General features: G+C 39.6%; 2 long non-coding RNA genes across 2 annotated transcripts in view; one reads left to right on the forward strand and one right to left on the reverse strand.

Moving 5' to 3' along the window:
• The window catches only part of LOC145451672 (uncharacterized), a 324257-nt gene extending 317716 nt beyond the window's left edge, over positions 1-6541 (forward strand). Inside the window, exons 2-4 of the long non-coding RNA XR_013918984.1 lie at positions 4325-4475; positions 4669-4708; positions 6308-6541. This is a non-coding gene — a long non-coding RNA (uncharacterized LOC145451672). The remainder of the gene's footprint in view (positions 1-4324; positions 4476-4668; positions 4709-6307) is intronic.
• An 11310-nt stretch (positions 6542-17851) lies between these two features.
• Positions 17852-18915, reverse strand: LOC145452628 (uncharacterized). The gene is made up of 2 exons (XR_013919453.1): positions 18560-18915; positions 17852-18075 (listed from the first exon to the last, which is right to left on the reverse strand). It is a non-coding gene; the product is annotated as an uncharacterized LOC145452628 (long non-coding RNA).
• Positions 18916-20394: the final 1479 nt, after the last annotated feature.

The raw sequence follows: 20394 nt of genomic DNA on the forward strand, positions 1-20394 counted from the left end.
ACAGCTGCAGACTTACGAACGTAGTCCATTAATGCTTTATAACGCATAAAAATGTACCACATGCCCGGATACGACTGGTAAATAGGCTACCGTAGCCTAAATTTAACAGTATAGCCCACAAATACATGTAAATATTTTTCTGCGGCCCGCAGCATCATGTAAAAAAAAATAGTAAAAAACTTGAATAAAAAACCCCCAAGCCGGCGAACGTCCCTAAATTTGAGAGAGGGAAAGACAATGGCTTGGGCTTTCGGCGAGCCGCATAAAATTTAAAAAAAAATAAAAAAGCAGATGTACGCTACTTGAAATATATCTTCGCACTGCGCGCGATTTAGTGTCACATATACTTATTTAATATGCGGTCCACTGCCCTCGCAAAACTGCACTAAAAATAACCAACATTCACTTGGAATGGATGTTATTTTATTCGCAAGTATATTCCTAGAGTCAGTTAAGGCCGTTGGTATGGTTTAGTCAATGATATTGGTTCTAAGCCTGGGGTCGTTTGCCTTTATTCTGGGGATCGGTAAGTTGAAGGCAATCAGCTTCCAAAATAGGCCGTGAGTAAGTCTGGGCAAAGGTGGTATCCTTTTTTAGTAATCAGCTAATCAAATTTGGAGCTGGGCCACGGCATATTTTCATATTGGAAATGGAATCGCAACCATAAAAGGTTGGAAACCATCGCGTGTGGAACCTGCTAGTGCGAACCGCCATTTCGGCTCATAAATAGCCTTATCCGTGTGACATGTGGACGTGACTCAACGATGTACAATTACGCTCCCTGCATTTTTGAAGTCATCATCCTCCATTCACCAGCTGTACTGCTAACTGCGAACCCTTGGGCAGAGAGATGATCATTATAGTAACATATGGAAGAACCAATATTATTGACATAATTCAGTCACAAAATTTAACAACAAGATGCATGCAGTAAGCTTCCCAGAAGTTGAATCGATTACCCGATGATAGATAGGCCCAAGATATGTTTTTGGGCGGAAGAGGGCTGAAAAATGTTGTTTCGGTCCTGGAATATAGCACATAACCACATAACTGCAGCGACCTAACCGTACAGCAATGCTGTCAAACATACGACTGGATAAGGCCCTCCAGACGATTTCATCCGACCCGTGAATAAATTTGTTTCACACCCTAAACTCTTATACCGTAAAGAGTGCGTATTTCCATTTGTGTACCACCCCTGATATACGGGTGGGAATATACACCAGACATGAGTAATCGTGATTAGTAATCCTAATCGATTACGACGATTTCATCATTTTCAAGTACTCGTAAACGGAATCGATTGCAAGCGAAATAAATCCGAAGTAATCGTAATCGTATTCGAATATTTCACATCTCTAATGGCGAAAAAACGATGACTTTTTTTGTAAAAGGTCTATGACAGAATCTGGACATTTGTGGCATCCTGTCATAAGACGTTCGGCCCAGTAATATCGATATGAGCCATGTTAGGAAAGTCGCTGTACCTTTTCTCTCAGGTATTGTACCACGAACAAGAACTTTTCAAGGGTTCGTACCATCGCTACATTAAAAGAGTCAACATATATTGACGCACCTATATGAACAAAAAGCCACACGAAGTAACGCATCAAGTCTTATTATTTATCAGTGTGAATCTAAAGAAGTATTGAAACGTTCTCGACTAGTATTTATAAAGTAGTGATATTAATTTATGTACAGGCAGGCAGTGTCAATGGCCTCTGACTCTATAGCTGGTACCAAGATCATGCTTCGCTATAGTATTAGACCATATGCCACATGGTTAGGCCCTACTATCGTGAGGATTATCACAGTCACGAAAATTGATATTTGTCAAATATGCCACAGTTGATCACTGTATCGGATATGTCAAATTAGTTTATACATGAAGGCTTCTCATTCAGTAATCGAAACTAGTACATAAAACATTATTACCGCAGGAAGTTGCGGTCCGGCATTTTGGTATTTAACAGTATCGTGCGGGTGATAATGATTTTGTTATTCAAAGAAGTAGATGTGATAAGATAGAATACGTGTATTGCCCAATGCTGCCATTTGGAAGCAATTATAATAATCTGGATTCTTGAGATCTGAGAAGATCAGCGTTGTGGCGTTTAGAATAACACATATTCTGGGTATATATATAGCTTACTAGATTACTAACGTAGGCTAACCTAGTCACCGCAGATTTAGTAATCTATAATAGCAAATCAGATTGCGGTACTATTGTATTCAAACATCGGTTGCAGTTGATAGAAATATCAATCAGAGACCGTTATCATGTAGCCCAGCGCCCCCAGGTAGCACTGGGGATTTGAAGGGGGCGGAAACGCTCAGGGGGCGATATGGAAGGTGCTGAAGAGAAATGGCTTCGCAGTAGATGATGTAGTAGTAGTAGTAGTAGTAGTAAGGACATATCATTAATGAGTATTCAGAGCAAATTAACATTCCACAAAACATGTCAAATCTGGAAATTTCTGGTCGTGCTACGGGACGATGTATGCTACATATGTTTTCATAAATGTAGTGGGTTATTATAATTCATGTAATATTAATTGCGCGAAATTTTAGTCGCCAATTCCCGTTAAAACACTGCCGTCACGCTTGCTAGGGTTCTTTTCAACAAGACGTTTCGAAGTAGATGTTATATCCTGCAGCGCAGAGCGTGTAGAAATCAAACAAAGAGTGAGAGTTCCTTGTACATAAAATATGCTTTGCAGCTGTGTGCGTAACTAAATATATTTGTGTTTGAGACCTACAAAATTAAATCGTCAGAATATTTCTTCATCGTATCATAAAGGATAATATTAATAAGTGTTGTGGTCCACAGCCTCACATGAGCGTTTAATAACATGAGTTGCTTTGTTTGGAATGCATTCCACTGGGTACAGTACTAAATTCAATGTGAGCAGATATATGCATCCTATTCTCAGTTGACTTACTTAGTCGCACATAGCACTAAAACAAAATCCACTACCATCAATTTCCCCCCTATTGCCAATCGCATATGTGAATTCAGGATGGGTACATCTGGTTTCAACCACAGGGTATGAGCCCGTAGCCGGTTTTTGTTATAAACAATCTTGATTTGACCCTGAATATACCACATACAATTACTATATCGTTTATTATAGTCGAGTAGTCCTCGATCGCAATTAAAGCGCGAAATATTTCCAATACTAAATCCCGAGAAGACCGTCCGGACTTTGACCTCTTACCAGGACCGAACCTGCTGCAACTAAAACACCCCCATCAGCTCGAAGGGTGCCTTAAATTATTTCGGTGAATGAACATAAATTACACATCATGTTTTGACGACTCCCCCACGAAAAAAACACGCATAATTCAAGAGAATAGAAATAGTCATTTCAGTGTCGGCCATTACCACGCCACGATGCACGAAGGCATATATAGGAAGTTTCGGCCAATATAGGACTCCGAAAAGTGTGTCAAAAAGATCGTTAGCGGAAAAACCTTAGCCGAAGCGGATTGGCTTTTGTATGTTGACCGTAAACTTCGTTGTATAAAAGCCTAATTGTCCATAGGTGCTTAAACCGCTGGTACCATATTTTCATGTCGTCGCAATCAGACCCCACAGGACGAATAACATCCATCAGAGAACAATTATTTGCCAGTGTAAAATACCAATTTGAATCGTGTGCTTCCTTTAGTTTAATACGTTTATGCGTTTCAATATCATTTGACTATATAGCGGACAAGACGTAACAAAATAACAAAATGCAACGAAGTAATTGTACCGCCCGAGTAATTATTAATTACGTACCCTACATTTTCCAAGTCAACAGCTCACTCAACGCTACTGGTAAATCTGATTACGTGGGCTGAGAGGATAAAAAGTTGATGGCGACATATATCTGCAATTACCACAGATTCATTCATGTATTATAGAAAATTTTGGCGACTAGGGCGACCAGGCCACAAAAATTTGCTGACCATCGAAATCACGCGACGGGGTTCTTGGGAGCGAAGCCCCCCGAAGTTTGGTTTATCACGCTATGGGAGCCCAAGACCATCGTTTTTAGGCGGGGCTGACGAAGTGCTGTTACGGCTCTCCCTCTTACGCACTGTTTTTTATTACAGTCCTTACAATACGGGGTGCTAGAGCACGATAAATTTTGAAAGGGGGCGCTGGAGGGAAAAAGGTTAAGAAACACTGTTGTAGCCTATTTATTATGCCACGGTAGGAATATTTAGGATGGATTTTCATCTCAAAACCCGTAGTTGAATTCGGACACTTATTTTCCCTATACATAGACTATCCTAAATGCAACTATGAATAAAGAATGCATTTTTGCATACCCAGCGATATTGAATATGAATTACCCAGCAATCGTGGTGGCATTGATTGTCGCACTGGTTCTTACCAAGTCTGACGCTTTATTGTCAAGAAGGCGGCGTTCCTATGCAAGACGACGTTCCGGTTCCCGGTTTGAAAGACGTACGCCCTGGCCAAGGTATTCTTCGGTCCGACATCATACAATGTACATCTCGCTGCTAGTAATGGTGTTCGCAAACCTTTTATAAAGATTTATAAATAAAATCCCTTCAAGCCGGAAAGGCTGGACTCCCTCAAGTAGTGATTTCATGCCCTCCACAACTACGCCTACCCCTAAAAAGCCGCGAAACAATTTTTACATTATATTTCAGCGTTGGGGACATGGAAATGACAACTTTAGATGAAATTCAGGTAACGTAAAGCATGTTCGCATAAAGTAGCCTACGTGTGATCTTCGTTACCAACTGTACATGTGCATTCAACCGTGACGATGCCCAATTACCCATGTATATTATAGATACATCAGTCGTACTCAAGTATAAGTTAAGCTATTGTCTCACAGTTGCTAATTATGTACGACCTGACTTCACTTGTGAAAATAGCGCATTTGCACCTAAAAGTATAGCTATGAATTAGCGAAATCGATTCTTCCGATTCAAAACTGCCTAACTATATGTATGGCTGATATATGAGGTGGTCAGTAACGACGTACTTGTACTTCTACATCTACTTGGAGTAGATTTTGCATACTGGTAATACTTACTCAAGCATAGTTATGTCTCAGACTGCTTCTACTTATACTTGGCAGTTTCGCGTTTTCTACGCTAAAGTAACGCATGGAGCACTTACTTTCTACTTATAATTGTTAAACGCTTCTCGTACTCATTTACGACATTGCACCTACTTCTACTTGAGTATCAACATTGGCTACTTGAAGTACTCTACAAAACAGTAGGAAATGAAATGCAAAAAGCCATTAGCTAACTTTTCTGGACCCCTTTCTTCTATACAACACGGACGCAATTGTGCCGCAGTAAAAGTGACTATAAGGCTTGCACGGTTTTATTTGAGTTCGTTGTCGACTGTTAATGGGTGGATCGACTTTTTTTCACCACAATCACTCATATTGTATTGTATGTTAAAACGAGTGCAATACTGTTTATTGTGCCATATACGATAAGAGCTGAGATTATTTAGGAGCAATTTATACTTTTGTTCCTTTCCCAGTCCTTTTGGCCTTATAAAGCGGTTGTCCGGGTTATCCCGTGTCCAACTTATACGGAGTCGACTGTAGTACACATAATAGTAATTCGTAACAGTCCAGCGACCTTCGGTGCGTATTCAAATGAGTGCGGGTAAATACAATTCATAGTACACACTGCCCGATATTCTGTCGACCCGTACATCATTGTTGAATTGATCATGTATAACTTATGTTTAGGGCAAGTTTTTGTTGCAGTCAAATATGTGGAAAGTTGCATTTAATTTTCACAAAATGTACACTAAAATGTTTCATTTATGGACAAGTTCCTTGAAATTATTAGGGTATGAGATACTAGAAACGATTCGTATACTAGACACTGTGGCAAAACCGAGTGTTGTTGACTTCAACAAAATCAATAGCCTCAAAAAACTGACGCAGTGGAAATATAAATTGCGGCAGTCTAGCCTGAATGACGTCAAATCAGAAAGGACCTTAAATTTACGCGACAGTGAAATTATCAAGCGATCTATTTACATATAGTGCCGAATATTTCTAGTAAAAACTTGGTTGCATGAAAAATCGAAAAAAACGCAAAAATTTGCAAGAATCGGGAAAAGTTGCAAAAAGTTTCATGAAAAATCGAAAATACATGAAAAAAATGAAGAAAAGTTGCAATACAGCAATCCTCCAAACAGCTTAAAACACCACACTACATAACTTCTGAGTATTTCGGAAGCTGTCGGAAGCTGTAAAAAGTAGCAAACGTTGCAAAAACTTGCCCTACTTATGTTTCATTTCATGTTCAGGAAGATGGCGTTGAACTTGGAACACAAAGTTTGCCCGAAATCGAAATGGCCGTAGAAGAAATGAATGAAGAGCCATAACTGCATTATATATGTATTGTATATGTATATATTTCTTGATACAAATGATTCAGCATTTTCTTGTAATTCGGACAAGTGACATAGTAAAGCCGGAGTGTCATAGGACAGTAGGAAATGCTATACGATGTAAAATATATAACAACCTTGGGTGACGAACAGGCGTCTGACTACACCGATACAATATTCCTAAATTTGTTCCGTGCTGTTCATATCCTAAATTTATAGCGTGTAACACTTAATTTATTTAAGCGCTTACTCAAACGAGTTTGCACTGAATAGTACAAGGGATTTTGCGGGCCTACATTTTTACCAGCAGCTCATTGATCTTGGGTTTCACAAACCGGCAATTCGTATTCGGAGTTGAGTTAGACTTACATATTTTAGTGTATAGAAAAATATTCTGTTTTATCTATGTCGTGTGAGGAGGAAAAAGCGATAAAATGGGGGAAAGGACCTCGTATATAGCCTTATTGCCTCTGACATCCTAGTGGCAAGATTATAGTTATGCGTACAGTCATGTGTATATATACATTTTAATATTTTAGAACCAGTGCGTTCATTGTATGGCTCGCACTGTGCCACCGATTCATTAAAGTTTGCGCGCGAGGTGAAAACCGCCAACCTGCCGCATTCGAACATGTCCCTCGGGTCTTATGATATCACGTACATTAGTCTTTTCACGAACGTACCGTTAAAAGAGACAATTGATATCTGTGCTTGCGCGCTATACAACGATAGTGATTTGCCACCACCCCCTTTCTCGCGTAAAGTTTTGGTTGAACTTTTGAATATGGCCACTTGCTCTGTTGAACTTGGTTTTAATGATACTATGTACAGACAAACCGATGGCTTAGCCATGGGATCCCCTCTCGGCCCGATTTTAGCAAATATACTTGTGGGATTCCATGAGAACAAATTATTCGCAGAATCAAAAAACCTTTTATGTATCGTCGATATGTGGGCGACACCCTCGTCATCTGCAATAACGAGGCAGAGTTTGACGATTTTCTGGGTAACTTGAATGCGCTACATCCTTATTGAAATTCACATTTGAAAAAGAGTGCGACAGCTCGTTACCGTTCTTGGACGTTCTTGAAGAGAAACGGGGTATCAACATCGTTACTTCGGTGTACCGGAAACCAACATTTACCGGACAATATCTGCGTTGGAATTCGTTCAGCTCAAACCGCCGTAAACTGAATTTAATTGGAGCATTGGTACATAGAGCATTGATGATCTGTTCGGATGTCAAATTAAACTCGGAACTCGAATATATCAGGAAAATTTTAATTGATAACGGTTCCCGGAACATATCATCAAGCGCTCTATATGGACAGAAAACTCAACAATCTCAATGTCAGCAATTCCCAAAACACGAACGAACGCCCTGAGAATAATGTATACATACATTTACCGTGGCTGGGTCTCATCTCTTCTCGTTTTGAGAAACAGTTGGTCTCCGCCGTAGATCGTTGTTACGACAGCGTCAAAACGAATGTTGTAGCCTATTCACCTCCAAACAACTACTTCCCGCAACGCGCAAAGACGTTCTTCCCGCTTCTCAACAAAGCAATATAGTTTACGAATTTAAGTGCCACTGTGATTGTCGGTAGGAAGAACAACTCAGCGCTTGCAGGAACGTATCAAACAACATGTACCGCGCGTTATCAGACTACGTAGGTAACGTAGCCTACATTAAATTCCCAGGAACAGGCCGCTGAAACTGAAACTGACATAAGGGTGTTGGAACATTAATTTTCTACTATATTATCGAAATCTTGTTATATTATCGGAAACGAATTGCTCAGATTGTGAACTTGCAAGGCAAGCCAAAAATTACAAGTCTGGCTGCGACACTCGGGATGTTGATGACTAAAATATCAGTTCCGACGCATTGGCAGATCCAGGGTCAAGTCCCAGTTTTAGTAAATCGTCGTAGAATACAATAAATTAAAATAGCAGTGAAATATTTCTTCACGCTTCGTTGGTCAATTGTAACACAATTTCTTGCCTGGTAGCCTACCCCCTCCTGAAAATGAAAAAAGCCGCCTAATTTACCCCATTTCGGGAGAAAGTCTTTTCGCGTTTGCGCTCGCAGAAAGATCGTCGACGATGAAATGTAGGCACAAAACGATTGTTTCATAGGCTTACTATACGTGCTCTTTTAAGAGGATTTGTCCTCTTTTTTGACTATTTTGAAAGTGTCCTCGGAGGACGCCCTTTTGTTCTCTTTTTTGAGATTTTGTCCTCTTTTTTGAAAATTTAGGTCAGATTCAGAGCAAATTGCGAGTGATATGCCGCAAATTAGCACAGAAGTGAAGCTCCGGCGAGTATTTCGGCTATCTTGTCGATCAATGATTTCCGGTTCAATGTAGTACGACTGCTATCTGCGTGTAAATAAAACTCGTTTGTGTTGAATAAAGTTTATTATCGGCGAGTATTCTCAAGGTTGTTGTATTCTTTGCTGTAATTTTTCGCGTATGACAATCGAATCTTTCTGGATATCTATGGTGTGCACCCCGACGAGACGGAAAAGTTCACCTGGCGTGACTCGGTGTGTAATGGCGGGTTGATTGATTGATGGGTATATGATTCGGTGTTGGGATCAAGTCACTACCTTCGAGTCACGAGTCATTTCGAGTCATTGCACATTTTGACTCGAGTCAAGTCAAGTCAATCGATTTTCGAAGGTGACTCGAGGCAAGTCAAGTCACTCCATTTTTGGAGGTGACTCGAGTCAAGTCGAGTCAAGTCAAGTCAAGTCAAGTCACGAGTCAAGTCACAATTCAAGACAAGTTGCCTTTTCGAAGTATGAGGCATGATAACGTCATTGCATTTTGCTAGAGGTGAACGAATGAACGAATATAGAGTTAAATATACACGCTAAAGTACCTAAGTAATTGCGTAGCCTCAGTTTATAGTTACCAGCCAAAATTGAGAATAGAGAAATGAATTGATAAGATGCGATACAGTACCCATTGACAAGTTGATATGATACAATTCGAGCCTGCGCCAATGTTTGAGAACTATATAAACTAAATTCCAATTCAATTAAAATAAAACAAGTGGTTTGGTTAAGGTAAGAACAGAGAACAGAAAGAGACATGTTGCAAATTAAATTACTTTACTATACTAGTTTACGACAACGTAAGCTGTAAGCTTCGATCACTCCGTTTGCGGTCAATTTATTTGTGAGAGAACAATGGAGGCCCAGTAAAACGCACGATCATTGAATGATTGGTCGCTCCCACGGGTTACAACAGCGTTTGGGTAACATTACGATCATATGCAAGATACAGTGATTTTTATCGACACCGATTACTTGATGACTTGAAATTGACTCGTGAATTTTGCTCCGAGCAACGAGTCAATCCACATTTCTGAGACGCCAAGTCAAGTCAAGTCAAGTCATTTTAGCAAAGGGACTCGAGTCTGACTCGAGTCCAGTCATGACTCGAGTCGTCCCAACACTGATATGATTACAGCTTATGATATGTTTCAATCGTACGGTCAAGATCACACTAATCGACATAAAGTCTCGCTTTGTTGAATTGTCATACTTCGACCGGGGTGAAGAAAGGGGGACTGTTTTCAAAAGTCACATCCAAAACTACTTCAGTAACCCTCTGTCAGTCAGGCATAGAGACGAGTGGGTGTAAAAATTCGGTATTCTGGCACCATCATGTTCCAGTTTACATTTTAAAACTCAACTGGCGTATGATTTCTCTTGTATCTCTCAATCAATGATTTCCGGTTCAATCGAGTGTGACTGCAAGCTATCTGTGTGGTACACGCGATATCAAATCAAACTCGTTTGCGTCATTGAGTCCATGGTATATCACATTGATATGATTGTTTGCAGACAGTTTTAAATTCCTATATGGGATTCGATTGAAAACGGCTTAATTACAAAGAAGCTGAGATACGTCCATCTCCGTTGTTACTTGCTAGCCGCCATTTTCAAGCGGTTATTGGGTATATCTTACGTCTTTGAAATTTACATTGTTGGAATCAGTGTGACAGCTGACAGATATTGGTGTTTTCATTCATTACCTTTAGGGATAGCAAGCTATAAGCTTACTGAATGAAGTATAATTGTTTTTTCCAACTGAGCAGGGTTCGATTACTGCGTATGTATGGTGATTGTGCGCTTTGTGTCCTTCCAGAACGTTGAAGAGCACTAACCTAATCTATCAAAATCCAGCCATGAAGTAACATCACACAGCAAACCCGAACTTTCACAACTTGCTCAAATTTACAGAATTCCAGATATTTCAACAACTCCCAATACTGCAATTAATGTAACACCAATGGTATTGCAATGAATAGGTACCAGTTACAATTCAATTGCAAACTGGTCAGTGGTCATTACCTTTGTATAGATCAGTGGTGAGCAATTATTTTCCTCCGCGGGCCAAATGAGAAGTAGCAAAGACGTTGGCGGGCCCAGTAACGAAAATTAGCTATATTCATCAGCATATTTTAATTTTATATGTAAATTGCATAGTTAATAAATGCTGTGCAGTGAATGTGTTGATGTTAGGTAATGAGAAAGTGGCAATTATTTAAAAAAATATATATCTGCCGCCATGATTCGAAACAATGTTAAACACAGAGGTGGTCAAAGTAGTCAAGAAAGCTACCCAAGTAGCAGTAGAAGTAGCGGGTAAATAATCAACCCAAGTACGAGTAGAAGTACTTCGGACATAGGCAATCTAAGACTAATTGAAGTTGAAGTAAAAGTGACTGACTTTAAATCTACTCAAGTATGTAGGTAGTTGTGAAAACGATCCTAATTCGTTCACATGGATTGTCAAAAAGGTACACATTCAGCTATATGCGAACGGTGCCGAGCTTAATTCATCATGATGCATAATACCGGGAGGTATCCAATTTTCGACAACATAAGCATTCGTCCGCATCATGCGATGAAAATGATAGTATTGATATGGAAATGCGATACTAATCCCCAGTTTTCTCGAACAGCACGTTCTAGAAAATATCATGGTATGGCGCCCTCCCCCATATTATAAGGCCCGTAGTTTAGTTGAAGAGTAATACGGAGAAGTTGAACAGGATACGGTGTAAACACTTCGCGCGATTAGTAAACGTTATTAAAAAATATGGTGGACCGTAAAAATGCCATAGTGTGTAGCTTTATGTCCGGAAATTAAAGGCATTACTACACTTGCTTTCATACTTCAACATGTATGTTATCCAGACAAACTGATATTAATTAGAACTCAAAGTATATGATACTGGGAATTGAAAGTGAAATATAAATACTACTTATAAAAGCGGAAACTGTATGTCATGTATGTCTACTTCTATGAAGTAGATGTAGCGAAAATCAGATCTACTTGAGTAAGTACCAGAAGTAGAGAAAAACTACTTCTTGAGTACTTCGAAAAAGTAGAAGTACTTCGTTACTGACCACCTCTAGTTAAACATGATGCATTTTTAACTCTCTTTAAACCCCTCTCCACGTAATTCTGCTAAGACACTAGAACAGTGGTTCTCAAACTGTTTAGGCAAGCCTCCTTTATAATACTGACAGATTTCGCGCCTAACTCCCCTATCATGATATCACAGCATAGAAGAGCAACCAGAATGTCAGCAATCCTAACGGATAGTTTGGTGGCATGGAACGATATGGTTGATGATGAGAGAATTCTGTAATATTAAAGTCGGACAATACACAGGGCAATAACTAAACTATAAGCTGGGGTAACTCACGCAGAGCGCGAAAAAAAATTCATTTAACTTTGGCTTCGCGCCTCCCTTCAGATTCTCTCACGCCCCCCAGTTCGTAAAACCACTCTACTGAAATGTACATGGGATAGTAAAAAGCTGTCTTGGTCGCTGCATTCCGAGCAGAGTGCAGCTCAAATAGCCTTGATGTTGAGCAAAGTTTGCAGTTTTACTGAAATTCACCCTCCCTTGACCGAGTGTTTCGTGTTTTTGTCATAATTAAAATCCTTAATCTCGGCGACATGCTCGGCAAAAACTAAAAGGACGGGTTTTCTCCTAACTCCAGTATACAGATATTTAGTGCTCCAAACCTTTGAATTTCAGCATTCGGCTTTCTCTTTTTGACATGCCCGTTCATCCTTTATGGGTGATCGATATGAGTCATATAGTAATCGCGAGCGTTGATTGACTTGTTTTACAAATTAAGGATTTGGAACCGCCTTGCATAACAATTTGAAACACGTACCGTATAATGTGTAATGAGACAATGGCAACAAAGGTTTGACGCAAACTATATGGAAAGAGTGATTTCTTGTGAATTCAATTGTTACTCATACTTTGCCACATTGCCTTTATTTTGAATATGGATTACGCATGCGAGGGAATGCGTAAAGCAGGTTTAATGTTATGAACACCAAGCAACCTTTCGCAGGCCGCACAGAAGTGCTTCGCTGGCCGCATTTGACCCGCGAGCCGCACTTTGCCCAGGTCTGGTATAGATATTACTTTATACGTCACTATTCAAAATTTCTGGGGCATGATATCTAACATCCGTTCCTCTAAAGTGGTTTTAGTCATGTCAAAAGTATCTTGTTCTTCATGATATCAATACTTAGGGTTGCATTTAAACCAAAAATAAATTTAAAACAAACAAGTCTAAAACAAGGCCCTTGTTTAAAACATGATTTTCATTGTGTTTTCTTTTTAGGCCTTGATGTCACGAATATTCAATTGGGAGGTCGTAGGGGATTGACGTTGACAATTGAAAATATAGGGTAAATATATCTCTATTCGACGAATTATTTGTACTATTGCTGTTGAACCGACTATTTTGAGGGTTCCAACTATCCCATATCGATATACGTCGGCTATATTGGGTGGTAATTGTGCGTAGGCTCATACAACATGTTTTTTGGAAAGTATTTACGCAATTATGGCATAATTTTGCAACTAGAATTTTTTTCAAAAGGATTTTGTTTAAAACACTGCTTAAAACATGTTTTAAACAAAGTGTTTTAAAACACCATTTGTTTTAAATGCAACCCTATCAATATTGATGATTAAAAAAATCTCTCGAATTCAAATCGACGCGCTCAATGATGTACGTAACTCCTGTATCCCACCCATGGAAGTTATTTTTGTACCTCCGTCCCAGTGGTATCAGCTTCGTGTGTTGCCGGAACCAAGCACTGGTTACCAGACATGTCGGACTATGTGCCTTTATTGTATTGCTAAACTTGACTTCAATTGCATAGCACTGGTTTACACGATTTTTACGCCAGGACTTCTTTCGGTCAATTATACCTAATTCGGGGGCGCTTGGGTACTCAAGTAGGTTTTAGCTACTTGCAGTACTTACTGAAGTGGTAAAGTTTTACAACTACTTGAACATATACCTGAAGAGTATTCTGAAAGAACTAATTTGGTTTTTGTAAAGTAGAAAGTAGTTCAGGGATAATATAGTACCACCACCAATTTTCACAAGTCTTAGAAATTACTATTTCTACTACTTGTAATTGAGTAGAATTGTAAATCGTTACTTGTGCTACTTGCGTAGCAACGCCGATAACTTCCACCAACTCTAGTTCATAGTAAAATATTGAGGCAAATCATAAGAAACCGCCTAAAATTTAAAGTTTTTTTTATTTAATACCGGCATTTAATCATGCAAAACACTGACAAAAAGCCTCGAAACCATTTAAACACATCACTAGAAATTACCAAATGCGCATCTCTGGCTCTGTTCCATCATAGAACACATGGTATTTGGTGTAGGCCACAGAATGTCCTATGTCGAGACTGATCGACTGTCCTAGAACCGATGCATATTTAATTCTATTGTGAAGTAACAAGCACTTCAGGTTTCGTGTTGAGCTGTTAGTAAGCAGTATTCGTTCATCTGGTTGTCTATAATAGACAATGCAAAATAAGCTCTTTATATCATGGCAATAAACCAAAACAAAAATAGTTCAGAAACAGCTTTCCTCGACTTTGATGAAATGTGACAGGGAAACTATACAGACGAAGAATTAGCATAATAAGTACAGGCGGAGATTAATGATGATAAATTCTTTCAAGTTATCAGGATAAGCACCTTTTTCTTCGGAAAAGCAGACATCCGGTTTCTTTTACTGTTTCAAAACAACCTTAAAGTGCCACATATTTGGGTCCTGTACCGGAGTCAACAATTCTCTTCTACATAATATACCAACAATACAATGTTTATTGTTTGCAAATTTTTACGTTTTACCAAAGATTAAATTAAATAATTAAATACATTGACCGATTAAGTCTGCAGGACAGATGTATAAAGATAGATAACGTAGGGAACTAAATTAGGAACAGAGCTACTAATCACAATCTTTAAACGAAGAGTGGTATATAAAAATATGCTACCGACTAAAATAGTTGCATCCACATTTAAATTTACGGGTCAAAAAGAGGTCCTTATCGAAAGAAGATAGAGAACCATTGGATTCAAGTTCACCGAAAACTCAGTTATGCTGTTCTACAAGAACCCAGGTTTCATCGTTACAGATGATTTCAATAACAATGTTTGATCTGTTGCTGTTGTACGCTCACCTTAATGCCTCTAAAGAGAGCTAAATTTGATTAAGTTACGAAAATGAGAAAAATTACATACCGAAAATATCTGACGTGACAGAGAAATTAAAAGCACAGAATTGGATTCAGCAACGTAATATTAGCCCAAACAATCGTTAAAATTTTTTGAGGAAAATGTTTTGAAATTTGTACACCAGTGTAATTTTATGGGTCGAAAAGAGCTCCTTATTGAACGAAAAAAGAAAATCACTGGATTCAAGTTCACCGAAAACTCGCTCATTCTGTACTGCAACAACCTAGGTTACATGACAGATGATTTCAATAACAATACTTGATCTGTTGCCGTTGTATGCTTACCGTGATGTCACTAACGAAAGCCGAAATTTGGTTAATTTATGAAAATGGAAAAAATTCATACGGAGAAAGTCTGACGTTATAGAGAAATTCTGAGCACATAATCGGATTCAGCAACCTCAAATTAGCCTAAATCAATCATTAAAACTTTGGTGCAAACATTTTTTCGAAATTTGTAGACCAGTGTAGTTTGAAGCACGATCCGATCACATCACTCAGATATGGTATATGTGTGATTATATGCTATAATGTTTAATGGAGTGTCAAGGTTCAACTCGCAGTGAAGTATAAAACTTAAGCAATGACTCCAGACGTATTGGCAATTATGAGCGAACGGCATGTGAATGTCGCATGTGGCCGTTGCGCCGATGCTTTGGTCTATGGCAGTGGTTCCCAACCGGGGGGATTCCCCATTGGGGGAGGGTAATTTTGAAATTTTTAGGGAGGAGTCTGGCTTTGGCGTTGTTTTGGAAGTTGCACTTGGCTCACCAAGTTTTTATATTTTTATGGTAGAACTGTAGTATGAATGTATTAAACTAGCTCAGAATTTACTATTGTATGTTTCTTTGGCGGTGTATATTTAAATGCCTTCCGCATAGATATTACACTCCTGATAAAGTGAAGCTCGCGAGACGATTTCGTTGGGCCCGCGACAGCCTCTCGGCCAAATTGCTACTAAGCAGAAAAAATTCAGCACGAGGCCTCTGATGAAACTGTTTACTTTTTTAAGCCAACATATGAGCTAACGCGAAAAACGTACCAGATTCATCGATTCAACTCGAGGTCATTCCAAGCGGACTTGGTGATTTGTTGTTCGTCAGCGGCTACCCGACCCGTAAATTACAGGTCAAATTTAGCTGTACTTTATCAAAGTGTAGTGCGGTCCGTATTCGACATAGTTCGGACATATCTGAATATGTTCGGTCATTAATTGCTCAGTCAACAAATGGTTATGCGTTAAAAAGCACCTTTTTCAGTCAGAGACAACTTTTTCGCAGGGGGGGGGGGATGTTAGCTCAAATATTGGCCAAGGGGGCCACGAGACGACAAAGGTTGGGAACCACTAGCCTATGGGGTGCGCGACTACTAGGAACCGGAATTCTGGACGCGGTGTTTCCAAACCATGCCGTCTGGGAGCAGGTGAGGAGCAGCGCCAATCGCAAGCGTATTGGTCATTGTTGCGCAATTGATTGAGCATTCACACTCTCACTGTCGTGTGCACTTGCTCCTGAGCTACTCAAACGGCATGGCTGCGTCACAATACCAAACTTCGTTACAATTCAGCATTCGAGGCTGATTTCGGGGGTTTCCAGGACCACGAGCAGAGTAAAATTTATGTTTTCGCAATCAGTACCGCGGTAGCTTTCAATTGATACCTGTTTTATCAAATATCGCGCTAGGCAAGCCGGTCAAAAATTACCGTCAAATTGCCTTTAGCCAAATGGATAGTATGACGTATAGCAGGGGTGTCAAACTCAAATTGCACCGCGGGCTGGATTTAAACCATCTGATCGCTCGCGGGCCGGACCATTCAAATGATTGAAATTCCATACCCGTGTTTATGTTTGAATACTCAATTATCAAGCCTACACAATAATATATTACATAATAAAGCATCATAGGGTTCTATCATAGTGTCCTATATGGTGTCTGGCTCCTTTCCTCTTGATCCACTCTCTCGTTTCGCCAGACAGCATTGTTGCGTCTTGAGCTACTCTCTCGTTTCGCCAGACAGCATTGTTGCGTCTAAATACCAATCTCCATAACAATGAAAAATTCGAGGCTGATTGTGGGAGTTCCAGGGCCACGAACGGAATAAAATTTATATTTTTGTAATCAGTGCAGAGTCAGCTTTCGATTGATACCCATTTTACCAAATTTAATGCTCGGCAAGCCGGTCAAAAATGACCGTCAAATTGCCTGTAGCCAAATGGAAATTGTGACGTGAATCAATTTCACTGAGGCGTGAGATTTGCTTGAGTCGACACCATATAGGACACTATGGTTCTACTCAAGCAACACTTTTATTAGCGAATAATGTGATTAGAAAAATTATGGGTATGGCTGGTTAAATACCGTAATATTAACTGCTAAAAGAGTAGCTTTAATGACGATATACCTATGTGTATGGGATATATTAAAGCTGGTTCATTACTATTATATGGCGATTCGGGATTCTCTGTATGCAGAGGTCCTGTTAAGTCATGAGCGAAATTGCACACAAAAAAAAATTTACCTCGATTTACCGCGAAATGTCTGGAAGCAGGGTGGCCAGCCACTTGGCAGTAATATAACATTACCGTCACTCAATGTAAATTCAACTTACAACCGTCCGGTAATCTAACTTTACATGCCAGACTGTAATGTTACAGTCACCTCTGGTATATTCAATCTACATTCTCTTCTGTGTACATTTACCACCGAGACTGTAATTTTACCGCCTTACCTACCTACCTACCTACCTACAACCCTACATGCTGTCCTTGTAAATCAGATTACATGCCAGCTTGTAAATTCACGTCTCAGCCTACATCCATACCTATCCCAAAGCAACGCGATGCCAAAATACCGCAAAAGTTTCTTCACGCCCTCAAGACGACATTAGGACAACTGTATATTCATTCATGATTCACGATGAAAAAGTATTGCTGCTGGAGGTATAATTCTTGTTTAGGAGGCATGCAAATATAGCACGGAGTGGTCCCAAGAAAAGGTGAATTAATTCCAACGCCGGATAAACTTCCAATTGTTTCTTTTTCTCGTCTTCATTCCTTCTGTGTGACTGGTATCTTGCAGTTCCACTAAAAATAATTCATGCGTAAGTCGCTATACTAAGCCAAGTTGCTAACCTAGACATGACTTATAAAGACTAAGAAAAATAGGCTAACAAAAATATAACAAGTTTTGAAGTACCGGTACTGGTACATTGTGAGTTGACGACTCCTCATTTAACATGATATAGCAGAGATTCATGACTTAAATGATCAATGTGTTGAAAGAAAAGGTGCCTCATTTAATGCGGCATGTGAGCCAAACATATCGAGCAGTGGATGAAAACATATCTAAGCTATGACTCGATAAATGTCAATAACAAGCTAACAGTTTCAACTACTCCGCGACAGAGTATGTGGTGTCGCAGGCCATTATACAAGTCGACTAATATCCCAAAATAGAACTGAGAATGGGGCGACTGAAATATTTAAATCATGAAACCAAAGTCATCCGGGTGGTGTGCACAGTCGTAGATATTCACGGTAACTAATACTATACAGTAGGCTACTGTACCTTTTACGATGTGCATCCCATTCATCAGTCCTGACAATCTTCAACGAAAGTCTCTACTTTCTTCAATCACAAGTCACAAGCTTCGCACCGTCAGCCTTTGCATGCCCAAAGCTCAATATTAATGGCCGACCAGTCGGCTACTCGGCTCGACACGCAGACGACTTTGAAATAAGTGATATTCATCCGCTCACATATGCCACCAATAATATTTACTGTCCACGTTATAATGTTGAATCCAGGTTGGTTTTTCTAACAGAAACATCTATCAACACCTATAGTCCCTTTCTTTTGCATCTAATTTCGTATATATTGATATTTATTGCTCCACGTGTGGTTCCCTACTTACTTACCTAACCGGACGCTGTTTGTGATGTCACAGTTGACTGTTGGTTGTTTACTACGAATCTCAGAATAACCTGCAACGCGCAACATAAGGTAACCTATTATAGGTCGCCGTGTCCGCCATTAAGAAATGGTCAACTGAGCCTGCTGATGTGCTGATATTTCTAGTTTCAGGAATAAGATTATATATCCTAAACTGATTTTTGTAACTCATTAGCCCTATCTGTTACAACAAATCTAACCGCCGAGACCGACCGTGTAGCCATAGCCTTATAATATAATGTATATGGTGTAACTACATTGTCAGCTGCTTCTTGCACCCAACTATGCACTATACCGAAATTGGTACTAGGGTCAATCAGTTCCGTGTGACCTAATCCTGTCTCGCGAACGAGGTTGAGTCAGGTCAAATCGCAACGAGAATGATATCACAGTGACATGCACTTCCACGTATCCACTGGTTGCTGGGGCTTGGAAGCTAATCAATTTTGCCAATAGCTTGGTAAAATGCCGTAGCGAGTAACTGTCAGTAACCTTGCGAAGAAATTCTGGTAACTTGACTTAGCAGCTAAATTAATGTAATATTACATATCAAAATGTAAAATAACAAACTACACGCTGCTATTAGCTGCGACCGGTAATTCGTTGTAAAATTTACAGAAATTTCTTTGTAAATCTACCAGATTTTTTTGTGTGTGGGAGTGTGTCCACAGATATTTGAATAGCTACTGTTGGGTCCATTTTTCCGTAAAACTCGGAGTTTAGTGTGCATTTTTTGACTTCTCGAAATTGGACGTAAATGACGGCTCTTCCTTGCTGATGGTATTACTAGAGTGAAACCACAACACCACTGTCGGATGGTTATAATGTGGCCTACGAACAATTGACTATACTCGACATTTGCTCTTGAGGGATTATTTGATGCTAAATCTCAACATTTGTGAGAAATGTACTGGATAATACAGCCATTTTTCAAAATGGCTTCGCGGGCCGATGAAAAGGTCTGGCGGGCCGGATGAGGCCCGCGGGCCGTATGTTTGACGTAGACCAATTGAGAGAGACCACCGAGCCGTGAGATTTGCTTGTGTCCATACCATATTGAACACTATGATATTATGGCTCTCACCGAAATAAAATTAAAATTGGGTATCTTGCAAATGTAGCTAAGCTAAAGCCTGCTCAAAGGCCGAGCAGCCGACTTGATTGGTGTGGGTGTTGGTACATTCCATGACGAATCCCATTTAATAAGCTTTGACTTCATGTCACCATTACGTACCAGATGATTGTCCTCGTAGTATGGCTCTTTTAGAATTACAATTTAAAATATAGAACCAATATGGATATTTTCACTATTGTGACGGAAAATTTTCCCACACCTTCGGTATATATACAATTACATTTTGATTGATTTGCATTAACACTTTATTGATTTTAGGCGTGGTGACATGTCCAGTGAATTCACCCATCGCTCGCACGTTACGGCCGTTATAAAG

This window comes from Botryllus schlosseri, chromosome 12 (genome assembly GCF_051294905.1).
Source record: "Botryllus schlosseri isolate E-star chromosome 12, Bs_hap1, whole genome shotgun sequence".
NCBI classification, from domain to species: Eukaryota; Metazoa; Chordata; class Ascidiacea; order Stolidobranchia; family Styelidae; genus Botryllus; species Botryllus schlosseri.